Here is a 23798-nt window from a genome sequence, read left to right as displayed (position 1 = left end):
GTGCACAACCCCATACAGCTGAGTACACACGGGCCCTTTGCATCACTTCAGGTGAGAGATCTTAGACCACTCCCTGTACAGCCCTGGCCTTGAATGTACAGACTTTCATCTCTTTGTTTAACTGAAGAGGTTTCTGGCAAGGCAAGGATTTGACAGCTATATTGCGGTAGAGATAGTTCCAGTTTTTGCCGTCAGACACATATACCATGGGCATACAAAATTTAGTTCCATGCTACGACACATGCCAGAACAACGGTGGTGATTATGCCGAAAATTAGGTTAGGACTCACTGTTACTAATGGAATAAATTACAACTGATATTCTTGTTTTATTTATGCCTAATCGGTAGGAACCTTGATATTTTTTTTTTCAAATTGGTGTATTTTCTTATTTTTTATTTTTTTACTATTCGGTGTTATTTTTCCCAAAATTCACATTTTCATTTTAGCGCATTTTCTGGCAAATATCTGAAATTATACCTTCATGGTGTTTTTAAACTACTGTTTCAAATTGTAAGTCACATGGCATACGCCTCTTCGCGAGAGTTTGATATCTTGAAAGTTATTTCGGGAAGTTATTTTCCATACCCCTTTATGAATTTTAAGGTAAGGATTTTAGATAATGGAATTTTGGTGTGGAGTTAGGGCCCCACACTTTCTTGATCACGGCTGAAGGTGGGGGTGATGTGATCAGCACCACACTCCTGGCTACCTTTATCCCTCAAAGTTTCCTCAACGTACCAGCTTCATATGATGCTGGGCGGGTGCCGGAGCAGTTTGAATAGGTGGAAAACATCCCGGTTCTCCCCCGCAGGGGCTCGACCCCGGGTCTCTCGCATAGTAGTCAATGCCCTAACGACTGAGCTCCATTATTACTCGCTCGACAAATGCCGATAGTGCGCACTTAGCTTGGTAATTCAAAACATATCTCGTGCGACAAATACGAAGATGTGGCTCCTGTGTGACGGTAGATACGCACTCGATCTCCTGTTAGAACCCTGCCACTTTGCTCTGTGATGCAAATGGTTTTGATAGAAGTTGAAAAAATCATGGCAAATAAATGATTTGATGTGGCTGTCGGAATTATTCCACGTACGTATAACTCTATAGTTTATTCTTGAGTAAAATGTTGGAAAACTTGCATGTTCTATGTACACAAACATGGCCTAGAAAAGACAATGATGTTGGATTTCATGGAATTTTTCGTTGTTTTAGGACATTTCTTTTAAAAAAATCGCTAAAAACGCCAACAATTCGCATTTTTTGCCAAATTCGCATTGTTTCGATATTTCGAACGGGCGAGAAATGTGTCCAGACATCACTGCACATTCCTAAACATAATTTTGCAGCAATTACAATTTTTCACGGTTTTGGCGTTTGCGAAAAATCAATGTACCTACTAATCGGAAATTATTTTCTGGCCACCCCTCGTATAAATCAGTAGATGGAAAGTGAAAATTTAGCAGGGCTGGCAGAAAAAAGTCAATTCTTGAAGGAAGTGATTTGCTGTTATGATTGAATGATTCGAGTAAATATGATATTAAAATATTTACGTATTTATTATTAGTATTTTATTTCATAATATTGGACATTAACTTCACTCAGTGAGAGATTTAAGACCATCTCTCACAAGATTAAACAGACAGGACAGAGAGTGGCGTTAATGTCATTGCAATACTAGTGTTGCAGTGAATTTGAGGTTGTGAGCAAGCACTTGCCAATTTTTATAACATTCACCAATGAAGATTTATGTTTCACTTTTTCGTGATAGTATTCAATATATATCCCGTTTGGTTGGATTCTTCTTGATATCTAAGAATATTGCAATGTCATTGTAAACGTATGTTAACTTGTACGAAACCAGTGATACGTCAGGATGATAAAAGAAAGCCTTCGTAAGCACTGCTATATTCAATAAGGTGAAGTGAGCCAGAAAAGTAATAAAATTCCAGGAGCATATTTGCAGTCTAAAGCTCTTCTTGTTTATGCATTCGATTTTTGTTCGATGTTGCAGTCCATGCAATTTCTGTCGCATGTTGTAGTGAGATACTTTGTCGGGTGGCGATATTCGACAAAAATCGTATGTATCAATGGAACCTATTTGTTTCCATGTTCCTTCAGTTTGCCCAACAAAATGCCTTACTACGACGTCCGACAACTATCGGATGGAGCCACCCGCTCTTATCCCCTCCATCTGTTGACAAGTCCCCTTACTACTCCCATACGGACAAGAAAAAATGATAACTCAATGCATTTTCCACGAAATATTTAGATGCTTAACCTTTACTCCCCCGATAATACCATATGGTATTATCAGAGTAAGGTCGTACTCGCCCGATGATACCATATGGTATCATCAGAGTAAGGTCGTACTCACCCGATGGTACCATATGGTATCATGGTGCTGATTACGAAATGAATGTGCTTTTTGGACCTTCATAGTATTATGTTTGGGTGGAAACTGACACAGGTCTGGAGCAAGCCTGGGAAATTCATATTGATGACCAACCTCCCCCCTCTCCACAACATATCCATGCCACATTTCCGAACAGAGTTTCACATTTTGGCCCATTATTCAACTTGTATGGCACCCAGGAACATGAAACATGTATGGCACCCAGGAACATGAAACATGTCTCAATCTCTTTGGAAACGTCCATTCTTTGAAGAGAATATTAAGGTTTGCACCTTCTCCTCAAAATAGCGGAAGAAGAGGAGGTATTTTACACGGTTGCATGCTCTGATGTTCTAGCTGCAAAACAAAATTTATCCGAAGTAGATTGCTCCCATAGTACCCGAGTTATAACAATTTCCCTCCAAACATGCAAATTACCTATTTTTCGTAAAAAAAAATCACATTTTGGCATATTATTCAACTTGTATGGCACCAAAAAACATGAAATATGTTTCATTATCTTGAGAAATGTCCATTCTTTGAAAAGAATACTAAAGTTCGCGCCTTCTCCCCAAAATAGCGGGAGAAGAGGGGGGCAAACTCCAGATTCTTTTTCATTGAAATTCGGGAGACGTGCCCCCCCAAGCCCCCCTTCCGCGGTCCGATGTTCTAAATTGTACACCGTTGCATGCTATGATGTTTTAGCTGCAAAACAAAACTTATCCGAAGTAGATTGCTCCCATAGTGTCTGAGTTATAACAATTTTCCTCCAAAAATGCAAATTACCTATTTTTCGTAAAAAAACAGTTTCACATTTTGGCTTATTATTCAACTTGTATGGCACCCAAGAACATGAAACATGTTTCATTCTCTTGAGAAATGTCCATTCTTTGAAAAGAATGTAGCAAACTCCAGATTTTTGTTTTTTTTCATTGAAATTCGGGGGTCGCACCCCCCTCCCAACCCTCCTTCCTCGGTTCGGCGATCTGAATTGTACACGGTTGCATGCTATGGTGTTTTATCTGCAAAACAAAACATATCCGAAGTAGATTGCTCCCTAAGTGCACGAGTTATAACAATTTTCCTCCAAAAATGCAAATTACATGTTTTCGTACAAAAAAATCACATTTTAGCTTATTATTCAACTTGTATGGCACCCAAGAACATGAAATATGTTTCATTCTCTTGAGAAATGTCCATTCTTTAAAAAGAATGTAGCAAACTTCAGATTTTTGTTGTTTTTTTCATTGAAATTCGGGGGTCGCACCCCCCCTCCCAACCCTCCTTCCTCGGTTCGGCGATCTGAATTGTACACGGTTGCATGCTATGATGTTTTAGCTGCAAAACAAAACTTATCCGAAGTAGATTGCTCCCATAGTGTCTGAGTTATAACAATTTTTCTCCAAAAATGCAAATTACCTATTTTTCGTAAAAAACAGTTTCACATTTTGGCTTATTATTCAACTTGTATGGCACCCAAGAACATGAAACATGTTTCATTCTCTTGAGAAATGTCCATTCTTTGAAAAGAATGTAGCAAACTCCAGATTTTTGTTTTTTTTTCATTGAAATTCGGGGGTCGCACCCCCCCTCCCAACCCTCCTCGGTTCGGCGATCTGAATTGTACACGATTGCATGCTATGATGTTTTATCTGCAAAACAAAACATATCCGAAGTAGATTGCTTCCTAAGTGCACGAGTTATAACAATTTTCCTCCAAAAATGCAAATTACATGTTTTCGTACAAAAAAATCACATTTTAGCTTATTATTCAACTTGTATGGCACCCAAGAACATGAAATATGTTTCATTCTCTTGAGAAATGTCCATTCTTTAAAAAGAATGTAGCAAACTCCAGATTTTTGTTTTATTTTCATTGAAATTCGGGGGTCGCACCCCCCCTCCCAACCCTCCTTCCTCGGTTCGGCGATCTGAATTGTACACGGTTGCATGCTATGATGTTTTAGCTGCAAAACAAAACTTATCCGAAGTAGATTGCTCCCATAGTGTCTGAGTTATAACAATTTTTCTCCAAAAATGCAAATTACCTATTTTTCGTAAAAAACAGTTTCACATTTTGGCTTATTATTCAACTTGTATGGCACCCAAGAACATGAAACATGTTTCATTCTCTTGAGAAATGTCCATTCTTTGAAAAGAATGTAGCAAACTCCAGATTTTTGTTTTTTTTTCATTGAAATTCGGGGGTCGCACCCCCCCTCCAACCCTCCTCGGTTCGGCGATCTGAATTGTACACGATTGCATGCTATGATGTTTTATCTGCAAAACAAAACATATCCGAAGTAGATTGCTCCCTAAGTGCACGAGTTATAACAATTTTCCTCCAAAAATGCAAATTACATATTTTCGTACAAAAAAAAAATCACATTTTAGCTTATTATTCAACTTGAATGGCACCCAAGAACATGAAATATGTTTCATTCTCTTGAGAAATGTCCATTCTTTGAAAATAATACTAAAGTTCGCGCCTTCTCCCCAAAATAGCGGGAGAAGAGGGGGCAAACTCCAGATTTTTTCTTCGTTGAAATTCGGGAGACGTGCCCCCCCAAACCCCCTTCCTCGGTCCGATGTTCTAAATTGTACACCGTTGCATGCGCTGATGTTTTAGCTGCAAAACAAAACTTATCCGAAGTAGATTGCTCCCATAGTGCCTGAGTTATAACAATTTTCGTCAAAAAAGTCAATGAAGACGAAATTCCCTGACATTTCCCTGACTTTTTTTGACCTCAAATTCCCTGACTTTTCCCGGTTTTCCAGTTCTGTCGCCACCCTGTAATAGCATAGCCAAAGTGATATAATAAAATCCACGTTAGAATAGTTACTTAAACTCATATGTAGCGTAGGGAGAGTTTTCAATATCTGAAAAATGTAAATTTTCAAGAGCGCCTACTCTCCATCACGTATGCGCTACGTCCAGGGGCGACTTAAGAGCCGGGTGTCCTCCCTCATTAGCTACAAAACTTATTTCTGCTTACATAAGCGTGGCTATTTGTATCTGTTTATTTTTAAGTCCACTTCATGCATGGAAAAGTTAATCGGGAATTTACTACAGTTTAAGTTGGGATCCGGACCACCATGTGCCTTCAGCGGTATCGAACCCGGATCCCCTTGATTACAAGTTAAGGACGTTACCATAGCATCATCGGGGAAGCCACGTGGGAAAGGTTTAAACTTAAACACTTGAATTTAACCTGAAAATTTTGGCAACTATTCGGTCATAATTCTGAATAATAACATTAAGAGTTAGATAATATCCATGGGTATTTTAATGCTTATCATGTAATAAGACTACCAAATCAAAACTAAAACATGAAACAAAATGACTAATCATAAAAACTGCCCACCTCCATGGCAGAGTGGTTAGCACAGAGCGCTACGACGCCAGGAGTCCCGGGTTCAAATCCCGGCTTGGGCGTGAGTGTTCATTGTGAGTGTCCCTTCATCAATTTCAACATATCACTCATCCTCATCTTCGTGATTAGCCAAAAGTGGCGGAAAAGCAGTAAAATAAACCAAATCAATCGTCTGAAAAACTCATTTTATAATAACTCAAGAAGTAACTTTTTTACAAGTTACTACCGCATTACTTGCACCTTCGGTGACGATGGATGTTAAACGTACAGTAATTTTGTCACTTAACCAAGATGTTTCAATACCCATTAACATTATCTGAAAATGGGTCACGTAGCACCTACTTGTGTATTTATATTATTTCATGGTGGGGTCCATCCATCCCCTTTCCCTACAGTGGCTGAACAAACCCTCGTGGCCCCGTTCCGAAGTACATTCAACCGCCGTCACGTTGTTTTCTCCGACGTCAGCGCCTCCGCCGGGAAAGAAGTGAATTACACCTCTCCGCTACTCACTGAAGCAACATGAAGACGCGAGTCCCCTGATGGAAGCAGTATAATTGGATTCCCTTCGGCCGCTGTTGAGAGAGAGAGAGAGAGAGAGAGAGAGAGAGAGAGAGAGAGAGAGAGAGAGAGAGAGAGAGATAGAGAGAGAGAGAGAGAGAGAGAGAGAGAGAGCACCCCCTCTCCCCTTCTAGGAGCGAGACATACTTCCACCCTTTCACCGTCAAACCGCTTCCTCGAAGAGACAAGACAATCTCAGAGAACCAATGCGTGTTCGAATTACGGACTGTCACAAGCGATATGTCTTCAGACGGGGACCTGCCGTGTCGATGGTCTCGCGAGACTCCAGATTATCTTAATGCAATCTCCTTACAATAGGAACGGTGCGGAAACTCTAGGAACGAGAGAACAGAGGCCACTAAAGCTGTTTACAGGACAATGTGACGTCATTACTTCGTATGCAACTCAATAGCATATTCGTATGTACACGAAAGCGAGGTCAAAACAGGAGTTGTAGCATAACTCACGACTTGGTTGGTGGTTGTAGATTGTCTGCTTCTCTATAAATCTCTTCCATAAAGCGTTTCTCGTCTTTCATTCACGGTCTAGCAGTCTGCTACCCGCCTTATGTAATTTTATTGATTCAGCAACTTCCAGGAAACCGACCAATCAGAACAAGAGAATGTGGTGACGTTTACGCAGGTTCCTGAAGCCAAAGGCCACTTTCCACAATTCACCAACGTGCATAAGATTGGTGAAAGAAAAATGACGTGCCGACCTCGGTGGCGGAGTGGTTAGCATTGCGCGCAATGATGCCACAGGTCCCGTGTTCGAATCCCGTCCCTGGGTATGTGTGTTCTTTGTGAGTGTATCAATTCCGTCATATCGTTCATCCTCATCTTCGCGATTAGCCAAAAGTGGCAGAAAAGCAAAGTACAATAAAGTTATAGCGAACTCTATATATATAAAAATGGATGTATGTATATGTGTGTGTATTTGTTTGTTCCGGCATAACTCTCGAACGCCTGGAGCGATTTCAACCAAACTTGGTACACGTATCACTTGCAACCTGGAAAGAGAGGCTGTGGGGGTTAAGACACCCCTGGCACCCTTAGTGGTTGGGGTGGGAAGGGTAAACATGTAAAAATAATCTAGAACCACCGATATTAAATTCCTCACAAACAGACATCCGTGACACTATGCAATCCGCACAACGATAGTGTTTCTCGGGTTGTCTAACATTCAGGCTGTGTTGCGAATGGAATCCATAGTTTTCGTGACATTCCCAATGCGGCGGCATGGGCGGTTAGAGGGGGTGAATTCCACGAATGACCTAGATTAGTGTCGAATCCATAGTTTTCGGAGTCGCTAAGCTAATTGGTGACATTCACGATCACATTTAAAATTAGTTACATTTTACACTATAGTTAGAATTCATTATTTTCCTGTCTAATACAAGATTGGGATAAATAATATCCGGGCAACGCCGGGTATTCAGCTAGTAAAACATTGTCCAGCTTAGCGAGAGGGATATGAAAATCAAAAATGGTCAAAAATACATGATTTCTGTTTTGATCAAGTGGTTATGAAGATGCCTACTTTACTGTAGTATTAATATAACGAACCTAACTATTCTCAGTATTGGTTAATGATATCAGTTATGAAATAACGATCGTCTCATATCTCTATCCCATAAAGACACACACAAGTAGTGACCAGCAATAATAATGGTACACCTAGATCCTGAAATACTCTCTTTCCTGCAAGGAAAGTTATGTGTGTTGCATAACTATACGGCGATGAGTGGATTTTAATAGAAAATTTTCAATGGAAGCTTCTACCACCGCCGTAGAGGTAGGCAACACACATAACGCCTTGAAAGAAGCCAGTATTTCAGGTTGTAGGTGTCCCATCTTTATTGCCGCTGACTGTACATGCTTACCACCAAGTGGTGGGTGTTTTGTAGCTTCGGCTTGGGATTACGAAATCAGAGAAGGGGAGGGGAGGGAGAGAGAGAGAGAGAGAGAGAGAGTTTGCTTCTTGGGTGCTATTGAGAAACATGGCAAACATTTGGTATAAGGTTCACGATATATGCCTTAACAGATCGGTAAACTTACTTGAAAAATTGGACTTTTATTTGTCCGCAACGTGACCTAGCACAGCATGAAAACAATTATCAGAGGTTCCAATCCAATACTGGTCACGTGAAAAAGTGATATTACGAACACTGTCGCGGGCACTGGGGCGTACTTCGTGTGGGGAGAAGGAGCCTCCCTTTAAACTAGGGAGGGGGGTGCTTTCTCTACGACAATGAATCAAGAAATAAACGTGATGAAGAGATTACCGCACACAGGCTCCCCTGGAACCATCCAGTGCGTGAGGAAGGTGCAAAGTGCTACATCGGCAGCAGAAGTGACGGGTGTAAATCCCTTTCTCTCTCGCAGAGAGCGCGGGAAATCCCATAAAACGAGCGAGAGCGTCTTAAGATAACGAAGTGGCTCTCTGCAGCGAATACGGCGATGTATATCTCTCCTGACGAGCCACAAATGTTAACCTTCGAGAAGTTGTGTTCCGTGCTAGGTTATAAAACTGACTCATCCGTGTAGTCCGCTCTATAACGAGCTGGGATTTGGCGAGTTTTGACGCTAGATGGCACTCGGGGTAGTATATGGCTGTCTTTTCAAGATTTCAGTCTACAAGTTACGTAACTTAATAGATTTTCGAGTTTCAAGTAGCGTGTATTTACGAACTGGAAAAGCAAGTAAATAAACAAAGTTGAAAATGCCGCATGTAGCCATATTTTTGCGAAGTTACCGTTCCTACCGCTACCACAAATATAGAAAATATCTACATCAAGTACAATCAGCAACAAAGATGGTACAATAATTTTAACTTGCATAGAAAGTTTTTCTATTCATTCTGTGTGCTTATTTGAAGGTGCGAAATCCTCGGGAGACCGGGTGGGGGGGGGGGGATGTCCCCACCAACAATCTTGTCCTAAAAAATTCCGGATGGAGAAATCTTTGTTATAAAAACAAAGATATGTAATTAGTTTTGACTTCAAATACATTTTAAGTAGGATATCGAAAATACAAATAAAAAAATGTTCCATGCTTTCTCTCTCTTTCAAGAGGCCATTAATAGATCTACACCAATAACAATATATGCACAAAAAATTAAAACAAGAATACAAGACAAGTATAAGTTGAAAACTAATGATTTATATTAACAGAAAGTAACAATTAAACTAAACCTTGTACATAATAAAACAATTTTAACTATTTTGTAATTTACTGACATTTTAATCAGTTAGTCAAGGAATTAATTTGGCACTTTATAAATATCGGATATATTTAAAAATAACTGAATTCCTTTGTTTATGGAACAATGTGTAACAATTTACTTTTATATGTAACATAAATATACCTATCATAATGTCTTATAGATATATTTGTGTGAATTAAAATCATCATCTTCGCCCTCCCTAGTTTTCCATGATTTCGGACCCTGCTTTTGTTTCAATTCATGAACTGTATATTGCGGGAAAACAGAACCAATGAATACGGTGATGGACTATTTGTCTATTATATTTGCCTTCGGCCGTACTGAACTATAGTGGCGCCATCTTCAAATAATATTTGGAAGGGCAAACTCTCGCTCTGTGCGTCAATATCCCCTCTCTGTGTGTGTTGTGTAAAATGAGAAATACAAAAGAATTTAATTAAATTCATTCAAAAATATTTGCTTGCTAATACCGAACAGCATGAAAGAGTAAGTGCAATAATAAAATGTGTTGTAAAAATAAAATCTGAAAGGACTAAGTGTTCAAAAGTAACCATTTTTCACTGATTGCATAGACAGTTTCGTTAATCCAACAAATCTCTACGTCCGAGCCTAATGTTTAAAAGCTTGCCTTCTTTTACTTTTGTATTACGCGGTGTCAGAGTTGCCAAATTCCAGCAGACAAACTCACTAGATTCCTGCTTAAAAATCACCAGAAAAGCGCTATGTAAAGTGAAAAATCGCCAGTGAATTATTGTTTAAAATAGTATATTTTTCCTTCATAAGCATCATCATCATCTGACTAAGGAAACTTATTTTTATAAGAAACTTTGACAGTGTTCGTTCAATACTGAAACGTGTGCATTGTTCAGATAGTATTCACAATTTCCCTGATAAAGAGAAATTGTGATGGAAACCGTAGGTACGGGTAGGGAGGGGGGGGGGTTTGCAGTCACTCCGGGCACCGAATTGAAGAGGTGCGCGAAATGAACTAAATAAAATTGGAAACAACCTGCCGGCCTAAGTAATATTAAGTGTCTATCGTTGTTAATATGGTATAGTAATAATATCCATTCCAGTGTATTTGAAATACGTAGTTACAAATTAATTACATTGTATTAATTAATATCAGAATTGCGCCAGATCTGATGTATAAAACTCCAGATTAGCATCCCTGCGCGGTGTAAAGGACCAGATTTCTACGGCTCGCGTGTCACGAACAATAACTTATGGTGCGGTTTCCAGGGAGAGACAGACGTCGCTTGGTCTGTCTACTTTGTGGGAGAGAGGCGCCAGATTTGCAAGCTGCGACGTTTCCTTTTTTTCTCTCTGCGAGTTTAAGCAGCACTTTTCTTCTTTGAAAGACTGTGCCTTACGTGTCTCCATAAGAATTTACTCCTGACCGTTGCTACGCACCTTGAGGGTACGTACTTAAATGTTATTTACCACGGCTACAGATATCTTAATCTCAGGGGGATAGGTTCTTTATTTGAGAATTCCAAATAAGAAAGCGTTTTATAGCCAAGAGGATATAGTTAAATGCGGATCTATATTCTGAGAACTAATACAAAATGCAGAGAAATATATATATATATATATATATATATATATATATATATATATATATATATATATATATATATATATATGTATGTATGTATAATCGAAAAGGCTTCTTCTCCTTTGGTTATCAAAAAGGCTTCTTCTCCTTTGGTTATCAAAAAGGCTTCTTCTTCTTTGATTATCGAAAAGTCTTCTTCTTCTTCTTTGATTATCGAAAAGTCTTCTTCTTCTTTGATTATCGAAAAGTCTTCTTCTTCTTTGATTATCGAAAAGGCTTCTTCTTTGATTATCGAAAAGGCTTCTTCTTCTTTGATTATCGAAAAGGCTGCTGCTTCTTTTAATATGGAAAAGGCTGCTGCTTCTTTTAATATGGAAAAGGCTTCTTCTTCTTTTAATATGGAAAAGGCTTCTTCTTCTTTTAATATGGAAAAGGCTTCTTCTTCTTTTAATATGGAAAAGGCTTCCTCTTCTTTTAATATGGAAAAGGCTTCCTCTTCTTTTAATATGGAAAAGGCTTCCTCTTCTTTTAATATGGAAAAGGCTTCCTCTTCTTTTAATATGGAAAAGGCTTCCTCTTCTTTTAATATGGAAAAGGCTTCCTCTTCTTTTAATATGGAAAAGGCTTCCTCTTCTTTTAATATGGAAAAGGCTTCCTCTTCTTTTAATATGGAAAAGGCTTCCTCTTCTTTTAATATGGAAAAGGCTTCTTCTTTTCTTCTTTTTAATTTATTATCTTTCTTTTTTAAAGCGTAATCTTATTTATGCGCTCGCTTTCCCCGCTTCTTTGGCAAACAATACAAGCTATACTTCTAGAAAGAGTAGGGTCGACTAAACTGACAATAGCGCCACCTCCTATTTAACGAACAAAGGGGAATAACCAGGATCGCTAATAACAAGCGCTATCAATGGCCCAGTGCGACTAATAAAGAGCGCAACCGAAAAGTGCTTCGGGGCGTCTAATTTGACAACAGCGCCACCGGGGGACAAACAACCAAAACACTGACGATGTTCTCCTCGTCAGAAAAATAAAAAGAGATAGATTTCTGAATTCGTTCGCTTACTTAATAACTTTCCTAAACGTTTCATATTCTTAATTATTTTAATTTACTATATACAACATTCTATTTATTTCTTTTATAGTATTTGAACTCTTCTTTTATATATTTCTCAATTTACTATAATATATATAATCCCTCTTCTCCGCTCTAAGTTTTTTATAATTTCCTTTGCTTCTATTTATGTAGCGTGCTGCCATCTCTCGTCGATTCAGAGAAACCATTCCTCCTTGCAACTTTCATTGTGTCATCGAAACTGGCACGTGACACCGTATTGAAATTTAACTATCATCAAATAAATTAAGAGCCACGGTGCTCCAGTGGGTAGCCAGCCTCCGGGGCGGAGTGGTCAGCCCAGAGGACTACGACGCAGGTCCGTACCCAGGGGAGGGGCCATCGGGGCCATGGCCCCTCCCTCGAACCATGAAATATTTAAATGTGAACCTATAAAAAGCTACGGAAACAACATTCACAATTTTTCAAATTTGTAAATATTTAAATTTTGTTCTTCCATAAATGAATGTGTTTTTTTTGTGGAGAAGGGGAGGCTAACAGAAGTCTTCAATGTGCAATATTGGGTAGTTTTAGTTTCATAGCCATCGATGCAAGGCTACCAGACGTCCGATTCACAGATTTAGCCAGGACCGTCCATTACTTTTAATCCCTGTTCCGACTTTCTTCGGACCCCAGTTGTGATGCGAAAATATGTCTTCATTATTTTTTTTGTTAACTCACATTTGGACATGTTCCTTACTGTAATAATTGCCAACACGTAACATTTAACTTATAAATATTTTACTTTCTAAACATAGAATTATGACTTTTCAATGGCGCTGGTAGGCTATAAGAAAATTTAAGGGAAATTTGAAAACATTGTAAATTTGCGAAACACAGAACTATTTTGTAATATAAATTTCCCCGCCCCTCTCTCTCTCTCTCTCATTATATATATATATATATATTCGGATCTGGCCCTTCCCTAAATTAATCCTGGGTACGGGCCTGCTACGACGCCAGGGGTCCTGGGTTCGATTCCAGGTTCAGACATGGATGTTTGTTTCTCTGAATAAGAAAAATCGATAAAGTAGTAAAAATTGATGGATGGGAAAATTATATAGTGAATGATTGATTGAGTTGGTGTTTTAAGTCCACTTTATCCACAGTAAAGCTAATTGGGACTGAACCTACAGTTTAAAGTGGGATCCGAACCAGTATGTGCCTCCACCGGATATCGAACTCGGGACCCCTTGGTAACAAGGCGACGTTATTTAGTGAATAAAAGGGGAAACTACCGCTTAGGGGTTTCCTTATTGACAATAAAAAAAGTCTATGCGTCAGACTTCCAGAGAGGAGACCCGGGTTCGATTCCCAGGGTGAGTGATTCCAGGAGAAAATTTTTCTGACCATGTACCTGCAAGAACCGGCTTTGGGGTTCTCCAATAAATTGGTATATGGTGGAAACCCTTGGGAGTAAAGGCAGCAGGAGCGTGCTGCTTATCACATCACCTCCACGAATGGCTGAGATTGTGAATGTGCGGAGCCCTTTCTCCATATCCCTCTTGTACCTTCACGGCTTGTTTCAATGTTGCCGGGGTAGCTTTACCATTATATACATTTCCCATGTTGAGTTAGCTTGTTTCAATTTTTATTTAAATTCATTTCGGAATTTCCTTAGATTTAATTTGCAGAATGTTTTTTTTTTTTGGTGATTTGTATGGTAAACAATATATGTAAATACAAAAAATTATACACATACTTTTCCAAAATTTGTTTATTTTATTATGTCCAGCAGCACTGAAAAATACATCTGATCCAAAATAAGATATTGATGAAACAAGCACTTTCCACACACTGCCACCAAAACAACGCCATTGATAATTTGTGTGATGGTTTATTCACGTCTTTAAACCTTATTGAGTGACTCCACACTTTATTATCCAATCGCGCGCCGTCAAGAAGTGATCTATCATGTAGGTCTGGTTTAGTTATTAATTCTTGAACGTCACGAGGCACGATCTATCTTGAAAGGACGATTTACAGTGTACTGGCTGGAGGGGCAGATAAATCACTAGCGAGTGGCGACAAGCGTCGAAGTGGGGGAAGAGACGGCGCTGCAAAGCCGCGAGAAAAAATTGCAAAGGCCAAAAAGTGGGATCGACGGCGAAACATAAAAGAACCAGGACGTAGAAAGAGGAGTAAGGTCTATTAGCACGACGGACGAACACGATATCTCACATAAACATGAAATTCCATGCATATCTGATTGAGGATTTGCATTTTAGCTCGGATCTGCGTAGAAACAGGAACGTCTCAAATCTTTTTAAATTTATTTTTGTTGCATCTTGTTGTTCACTTTGCTCTTTAACAGTGCTTAAAGTACCCTCTGTTCCCATTTTTTAGATTCACGTTGCTTTAGAATGCTATTTTCGATTCAACGACCTCCCCACACACAGACGTTACCTGCGTAGTATAATGTGAATGGAAACGACATATTTGTCCTTTTCATCTCTATACTGCAATGGTTGTATTGCTATTAATATTAGATTGCAGTCTGGATTCAGCTGTTTCGCTCAAATTGCACATCGAAAGCAGAATGCAGAAGTATTATAAGTATAATATAAGAATAATAATTCAAACAGCAAATCATCCAAAATACATATTTTACAGCTCTATTCTAAGTGCCATATGTGTGATGTTTAGGTAAATAATTGTAGTTACTGATTAATTCTGTTTGTTTATAATAATAACATCTACAATATGCGCACGTCTTGACTTTACAATTTGGACCAGGCTTTTTTCTTTCCCATCTGAAAATTACTCTTAAGGTGCGAGCATTCATCGAGTGGGTCACTTGTAAATATCTATCTATGTATAAAACGAGGAAAGTGAAACGTGAATGACGGAACATCTTAAAATACATCTGCTGATGTTCCTCACAACTTACTCATTTAATTTCAGTGGTTTTCTTCTTCAGAATATTAACGGTGTGTTTTATCACACAACAATTTTCAATTTTAGCACTTGCTGTAAATATTGAGGCTTAGCAGCAACTAAAAAATCTTAATTTGAAGTAGTCTCGAGTAACAGTCACGTTCTCTGAACGAGTAATAGCTTCAATACATATTTTGTTACTGGCACGCAAACAATAACAAAGTTTCAGACTGCAATTGGTGTGACGAGAATAAAATACATTATGTAGCACCCATTTGGTAAGAAAAAATATTTTGGAGACACGGGGATTCGAACCTAGGATTTCAGCTTAAATAGTGGCCCTTTAAGCGACATGGCCACAAGCCACGGTGAAGGAACCAAACTATTCAAGTAATTTAACCATAAGATTGCATCTTTTCCTGTCCAGCTCGAAACTTTTGATGTCGCTTCACGCTAATTACATTAATTTGAAAGCAATACACTTCATCAGCTACTGTTTGTGTGCTGTGCACATTGCTGACAGAATACAATTCAGCTTGTGCATGAAAATGAAGGAAAACTTTGCGAAGTCGTGCTTTTGTGGAAGATGAGTGTTTCCAACCCTAAATGATAATCCTATTCTAGCTTCCATCAACATAACGGATTCTGCTATGTGACGAGGAAACATATTAACCAACGGCACTGTATATTATATTATTTTTAAACTATTCATTTAAAAAGGAAGAGTCATTATTCTGGAATCCACAGAGAAATTCATTCAGCCGGTAGTGATTTTACGAGTCACAATTCTATTTTTTTTTTTTTTGCTCCAATACGAAACCAATGTGTACGTGTAAAAAAGGAAAACCCGACAATTTTCATTTTACAAAAATTCAAGCTGGCCTTTAACCGACATGGCCACAAGTCACGGTGAAGAAACAGAGCTATTCGAGGAATTTACCCATAAGATTGCATCTTTCCTGTCCAGCTCGAAACTTTTGATGTCGCTTCTCGCTAATTACATTAATTTGAAAAAAATACGCTTGAAGGTTAGTGTTTGCAACCCTAAATGATTAACGTTCGCTATAGTTCCCGTCAACAAAGCGGATTCTGCTATGTGACGACGATTCTCATTAACCAACGGCACAAATTATATTATTTTAAACTATTTCAAAATGAAGAGTAATTATTCTGGAATCTACGGAGGCATTCATTCATTCGGCAAGAATTTTACGAGAGTCACAATTCTATTTTTGTGCTACGTTACGAAACCAACGTGCACGTGTAAAAAAAGTAAAGTCCGATAATTTTTATTTTACAAAAATTCCAGTTACTGTTAAAGCTAAATGAGAGGACAATCATTGACTTATTTAAATAGTCTGGATGACTGATGTGGGGGGTACCTCCTCTCATGTGCCCCCCTGGCTGTGACATAACCTGTTCTTCCTATAGGATTTCCCATCGCATATTCAGGGCCTTCTCCTCGACTAGGATAACACTATTTCCGATTTTTTTTTGCGTCATTATCAGGAATTGCAACATCACTATTTCTGACTCGCTTATTGTTAATGCGTCTTTTCCTTTTCGTTATTTAGTGTTGCTTTTCTTCCATTTTCGGCTACTCGCGACGATGAAGAGACACTCAAAAAGAACACCCATGCTCAGGCCAAATTCCAACCCGGGGCCCTCGCATTCTCACGAATTGTGATAACTACTTCGTCACGAACGTCAAAAACGAGTTTCTTTTTAAAATTAATTTCAGGAATATTTCACATTTACATTACTTTGATTGTAGACGTGGAAATTCCAGTTCATTAATATTTACGCTGCAATCTTTCAGTTAGCCCTTTTCTTTGAGTCTGAGAGACCCAAAATTCCCTGCATATGATTAAATTGATTGATAGTAAGCAACACTGCTGCTTTCGGACTTACTTCGGCTGTACTTCCAGCCACGAAGCTGGAGTTCAACTCAAACGAGTGTGCCACTTTTTGTGAACAGAAGTGTACATACCAGGGTTGGTTCAGCAGCAGCTTAGTTGTTCGAGAAATGGAACGGCATCGGAGAGACCTGGGTTCGAGTCTTGGTAAAGTCTGAATTATTTATTTGCTGAAATTTCTATACAGCACACATCCTGTGTAATCTTAACGAATATAAAAGCAGTATTTTGAACGAAAAATACTAATATTAACCGTGACCAATAATCAAATGAAAACTAGCTAAATACAAAGTTCACTAAGGAACAAAGTAAATACAGTTAGAAGACGACGCTTCTTATTTCTTACTGATGGAAAAAAATCATTAAGTGCTGTTGCCGTATATAAAATTTACGCCGAGGAATATATGTGTAGCGGGAATTTAGAATTTTATGGTTAAGCTATGAATTACGAAGGTGAGGATGAGTGATGATATGATTAGATTAAACGATGGACACTTGCAAGAACATGACAGTTCAGGATTCGAACCCGGGATCTCTGGCGTCGTAGAACGCTGTGATAACCACTCTGCCACGGAGCCAGCGAAACACATGAGAAACTTCGTAGAGATTTGACTACACATAACCATGGGCGTCGCTAGAAATTTTCCTGGGGGGGGGGGTTGATCGAAGATGTCGAGGACACCCCCTCCCCTCAAAATTATTGTCCTACAGACCAGTGGCATATGCAGAAGTTTGTCAAGGAGGGGTTCATTTTTAAAATTATTGCATTATCGGTATTTTAAATTGTTGTTATTATATTATTATTACTACTAGTAGTAGCAGTAGTAGTAGTTTTAGTTTATTTTAGCATCCAATAACTTTATTATATGAATAATATAGTACTTGTTACTACCAAGATTACATAATAGTTACTTCCAACATTCAAGTAGCAGTAGCAGCAGCAAACGCAGTAGTATAAGAAGCTTCGGAATGTGTGAAAGTTACAAATTAACAGTTTCAGTGTTGCAAATTATGAAAGTTTAGTACCAAATTCGATATCTCAAGACCATTTATAAACGATGACGCAAAATGAGGAGAAATAAAGTGCATAGTTTGTAAATTGCCATAAATTGAAAAAAAGGTAGATGAAAATTTCCAGGGGGGTCGAGCGACCGGTTCGACTGCCCCCACCCCCCCTGCCGACGGCCATGCATGTAACTCCTACACAGTGCCATTTACAGCATAATAATTGTATAACACAGACATTCTTGTTTGAAATTTTATGGAGAACTAACGCGATAGCCTGTCCAATGTATTTAAAAGGCGGTAGGGGGTGGGGGGGAGTCTTGAATAGCACGTGTGGAGTCATTTGCAGAAACCTAGAAGTCTACGGACTTTGGATTTCATAAATCAAGATTGTTGATACAAAGGGACCTGTCACAGGCTGCAACCATTGTCAATAAACATACATATATATCATGAGATATAGTACATTTTCCATTGTGATCGCAGGGTAAAATGTGTCAAGAACACGAATGACGTACTACTTTCACAGTTATTTATTCGCAAAAACAAGTTCTATGTATAGGTATTCAAAAACAGATAAAAACGTGCATATTATGTTAATCTATAGGTATCGATGTTTTATGTGTACTATAAAGTTTTGTTTCAAGATGCGGAAACCACTAATGACCTATATTTGATCCAAAGGTACAAGGTTTGTGGAAGATGTACTAACTGCAGTGATGGATCATCCAGGCACCAGTACGCGCGCACTAGCCCACGAACGAAACACCTCCCATGTGAATGTGTGGCGAGTCCTGGCAGAAGAGGGGATGCACCCGTACAAATTGAAGAAAGTGCAAGACCTTTTACCTCGGGACTTTGGCCCACGTGAGGACTTTTGCCAATGGTTTGTTCATCAAATTGAAACTATCCCCATTTTTCAGAATACGGTACTATGGACTGATGTGGCTATCTTCACGAAAACTGGTGTGTTCAATAATAAAAACAGTCATGTGTGGGAACATGAAAATCCACGAATGTATGGTGCGGGATACTGCATGACCATTTGATTGGACCGTTCATTCTCCCTGTTCGCCTACGTGGACCCACTTATCAAGCATTTCTCAGTGAGGTTTTGCCTGAACTACTAGAGGACGTGCCCTTGGCACCGAGACAAAGACTGTGGTTTCAACATGACGGTGCACCCCCACATTTCGATCGGAATGTGCGCCATTTCCTCAATACCGTATTCCACAACCAGTGCATTGGCAGGGAAGGGCCTGTGCCATGGCCACCTCGATCGCCTGATATTACGCCCCTGGATTTCTTCCTCTGGGAAGATATGAAACGCCTCGTTTACGAAACACCTGTCGTGTCAGCCGAGGACCTCTTTGCCCGTATCAATGTAGCTGCAGCATCGATAGCAGAAACGTCGGGGTTGTTGGGTCGCACTAGACAATCCTTGATTCGCCGTTGTCGCTTCTGCTTGAAAGTACATGGTGGACACTTTGAAAACCGTCTGTGATGAGGTTCCCTTTCACATCTCCATTAAGCATACTGTGTGCCGTTCAGGGTATGCAACCTATGACAGTTAATTTTTTTCGTTTTTACGTCATGTTGTCCTTCGCTCAGGAAATTTTCTTTGTCTTTTGGTGCCATTCAACACATGCCAATTTTCGTCGATACCAGCTCACGCAGAACACACACCCACCCCACTCCCGTCAACATCTTCGTTCGCGTCCATTGGGGAATCCCTTGCACCGACATTGCAAAATATTGCCGCGTGATTTTTTGACAAGAGCGTACACAATTTCTTAGAGGACCGCCCAACACCGACGACTTCTCTCCACCCGTTTTGCCAATATTCACTTCGGAAAATCATTTTCCCACGTTTTCAAACGTCAATAACTCGGCAACAAAGCCGTTTCCGGAATTTCGTTACATGAACTTTCCACCTTCTTTTCACTCGTACAATCACCTCCCAAGCGTTGTAAACGAACTTACGAAACACCCTGTACATACATACATATACATATATATATATATATAAGTAGAGTATGCCACGTAAGTAAAAAACAAAGCACCTATCTCGGATTAATTTCACAATTGTTTTATTCGTATAAAAACAGGTCGTACGCACATTCAAAAGACGAAAATAAACTTGCAATGTTTTAATCGATAGATTTAGATGTTTTATCCCAATAGCAGCACTACCCCACGCATTACTTCACTGCAACATATCTTCGCGAGCTAGTACAAGCAACAGAAAACGTTCATAAGCAGAATAACTTTCATAAACTGTGCAGTCAACGGTTCAGCTCACCAACAGCGAACAGCAACATAGGATATCTTTATTCAGTGCTCGCCTCAAGGTCAAATTGAGGCATTTTTACTACGCAACGTAGTATGTACGTATTTTACCAGAATGAGTTGTTTGGCAATATATGATTGCACACATTCACAATTACATCAAATAGAATGTATCTAAAATCGAATTATTGCACATAAGCAACACCCATCTGTTGAATTTCTGGACTTGCAAAAAGTTGCTAGAGTCTATAAGGAACATTACGGGACTTCTAATCCTACGTCTCCCCCCCTCCCCTCCCGTCATTTCGAGGGTTAAATGTGGTTTCGTGCCTCCACCGGATATCTAAGATTACCGTTGATTACAAGGCGATGGCATAATCACTACACCAACGGGGAGGCAGACTTTTGCTTTTCATAACCTACAGAGGCGAGTAGGCACTTCTTTATCGTTATTTAATTATCGCACATGTTGTCATGCAGTTTTAACAAATGTAAGGAAGACAATGTTCAGATTTTCAATATACGCTACACCACTGTCTTGCCTACAATTCAAAATTAAGATTTGATCTATAAATGAGTAATTTGATCTATAAATGAGTACTTTTCATAGCCAGCAATGATTGCTGCACAAAATCTTAAAACCAATTACTTGCATGTTTGCTTGTAAAACTGAACAAGCTCGATATTTTTAACAACACTAAACATTTGTCAACCAATCGGAGAGACCAAAGTGACAGGAAAAATATTCTAAAAATCACGACTTGACTTACCTGATTGCGAGTGAAGATGTGGTTGACAGAAAATCCACGCACACACGAAAACCCGCGCACGCACCGAATACCCAAGTCGACTGTTTGAACCACGGAGCGGGTTGAACAACACGAGTTCCCCAGAGAAGCTGCTGTTACTCGCAACGCGACTGGCGGCCAAGTCGCGAACTAATACTCTCGGTCTTGTTCAGAGCAGGGTTGTCAGTGATGTAATTATTTCACCAAACCTGGTGACTCTGACATGTATCTACGCAATGGATTAATTTCCACTCTAGTTATTGCTAGAATTTCTATTATTTTTGCCCTTCGATGATGTTGGTGATATCTATCCGAAATAGTCTCAGAATGGAATTAATGCGAAAGGAAAGCTATTCTGGGTTATGAATACTTTTTTTAGTAGTCAGTCCTCATTTCGCACTTCTTCCTTCCTTTGACGTTCTGTTTAGGCATGCTGGGCGAAATGGGGATATACCCCACCAGTTCCCCTTGGACACGCCACTGGATAGGGCCCCACACATTCTCGATCTCGATTTGGAGGTGATATGGAACCACTTGGAACCAAGTCAGCAGCGACTAAAAATTATTTGAAAAAGATTGCCTTTGGAAATAAATAAACTGGAACTATGACATAAATATACCAATTTAATGTGATACAAAACATCCAATGGAAGTATTACACGAGCTAGTTAGTAGAATAGAATAGAATAGAATAGAATTTATTTCCAGTATGAGCCTTTACAGCTATACATACCATACAAGTGAAAAATTTTCGTGCACTTTCCCCACACCCTTCCTCCTTTTTAGTCTGCTTCCACCTTCACCTTGCTTGGGAGCTCACAAACACTATTTCATTAAACACGTACAGTCAAGCAAAACTGTGAAACACCTAGAGGGAAAAAAATCTATTTTCTTATCTCGTGTTAGAAATTAGAGAGTTAAAGCAACAATCTCACCAATTACAACACACATTTTGTTAATTTTTGTCGAGTCACGAACACTTCTGGAAACAATTCCACTGAAAGTCAATACATTCGTTAAAACCCATTAATGTCCGTGACTGTACCAGTAAAAGCTCAATTATTTCTGTCTGTTTGGGTTTGAGTCTTAAGCCCACTTTATGCACAGATAGACTAATCTGGAGTGGACTTACAAAAAGTGTCTACCAAAGTAAAAAATCCAAAATTCATGACTTTTTTTGACCTGTTTCATTGTTCCTGGCTTCCCCCTTTTTCTTAACATTTATTTAATTGCCCTCTACTTAGGTATAGTTGAAAATTAAGAAGATATATATTTTTATTCATCGAAAGGCACCTACTACAAGACCGCTTAAAATGAGTAGATTACAATCAAAGCTGTAATTTGACAAGGGATTTAGACTTGCTTTAATTACTAATGGATGTAAATATTAATGCTTCAGATTTCATCCTGGATGGGGATGGCTACATTATTTAACGTTTTTACAAAACTTCACGCATACAAGAATGTAATTATTAAGAAACAAAGTGAACAAATCTCAATCACAACTAAATACAATGTTAGATTTCCAAATATTCAATTTTATCAAATCCCAGTACATGTTTGTAACAATGTAAGTTACTGTAAGAAATAGCAAAAATTCTTGACCACAAGCATAATTTCTTGACCTACCTATTTATTTCGTGACTGGTAGACACCCTGTTACAGTTTAACGTAGGATCTGAACCACTATGAGCCCCCGCTGGGTATCGAACCCGCGATCCCCCGATTGGAAGGAGAGGACGTTATAACTACGCCATTCGTAGTATACGAAATATATCACACAAGATTTCACGAACGAGCAGAGAAGAACTGCAACTACCCACGCTTGAATCCAGGCGAAAATATGCGTTCCTACTCGAAATTCATCAGGCAATTCACACACACAACCACTTACTAAGCGGCAGGGTAATTATATGCAGTAACATGCATTATCCCAATCTGCGATCTAATAACACCAATAGTATCCAAGTTCCAAAATGTAACAAGGCAAGATACGGATCAAATTCCCTATCATCGCTGGCAAGTAAGGCGTGGAATCAACTGCCTGTAGCCTGAAGAAAGGAGAGAAATTTGGCCAAATTTATACAACAAATTAAGATGTTAATCTACGAATACTGACACAGTACCTCATTTGCCTCATTGCCTCCTTCACATTTACTTACTTAATTTCTATTTCTTATGTGTTTTATTCCTTGTGTGTTTCAATTATATAGGCACACTTATATTTTTCCATATTTATACATTTATAAACACTTAGCAGAATTGTATAGCTTAACATATTAATCCATGTAGGGCAAAAAGCTGTTTCTATAGTAAGATAATCTGTGTAAAAATACTGTAAGTTTAAGTGTAACCCTACTTCAAATAATAAATAATAACCAAAAACTTCATTATAGTAAGGCCGGAAGTACCAATGCCATTCGTGCCTAACAAATTTCATTCGTGGCTGCAGGACTTACGGGATACATATATGTGTGTCAAGGACGTATTTAGGGGGTCCAGGGGGTCCGGACCTCCCCGAAAGATTTATCAAGTACTAAAATTAAATAATGATTTTTTTTTTCGTTTAGCCGTTGTTATATAAATTCCTCTGAACTTATTGTAAGACAAGGATTATATTGGGATCATACGGCTTTTAAGGACACGAAGGACGTATTTTGGGGGTGTAGACCCCCCAACCCGATAGACTTATTTAGTACG

General features: G+C 39.0%; 1 protein-coding gene across 2 annotated transcripts in view; it reads right to left on the bottom strand.

Moving 5' to 3' along the window:
- The window catches only part of LOC146003339 (neuropilin and tolloid-like protein 2), a 423782-nt gene extending 402577 nt beyond the window's left edge, over window positions 1-21205 (bottom strand). For both annotated transcript variants that reach the window (XR_014443822.1, XM_083141621.1), the window contains exon 1: window positions 21081-21205. The gene's annotated coding sequence lies outside the window, so the exon portion shown is untranslated. The remainder of the gene's footprint in view (window positions 1-21080) is intronic.
- Between the last annotated feature and the right edge of the window lie 2593 nt (window positions 21206-23798).

This window comes from Lepisma saccharinum, chromosome 20, assembly GCF_977018435.1.
Source record: "Lepisma saccharinum chromosome 20, izLepSacc3.1, whole genome shotgun sequence".
In the NCBI taxonomy this organism is placed as follows: domain Eukaryota; kingdom Metazoa; phylum Arthropoda; class Insecta; order Zygentoma; family Lepismatidae; genus Lepisma; species Lepisma saccharinum.
This window is presented reverse-complemented; position numbering and strand designations above follow the sequence as displayed.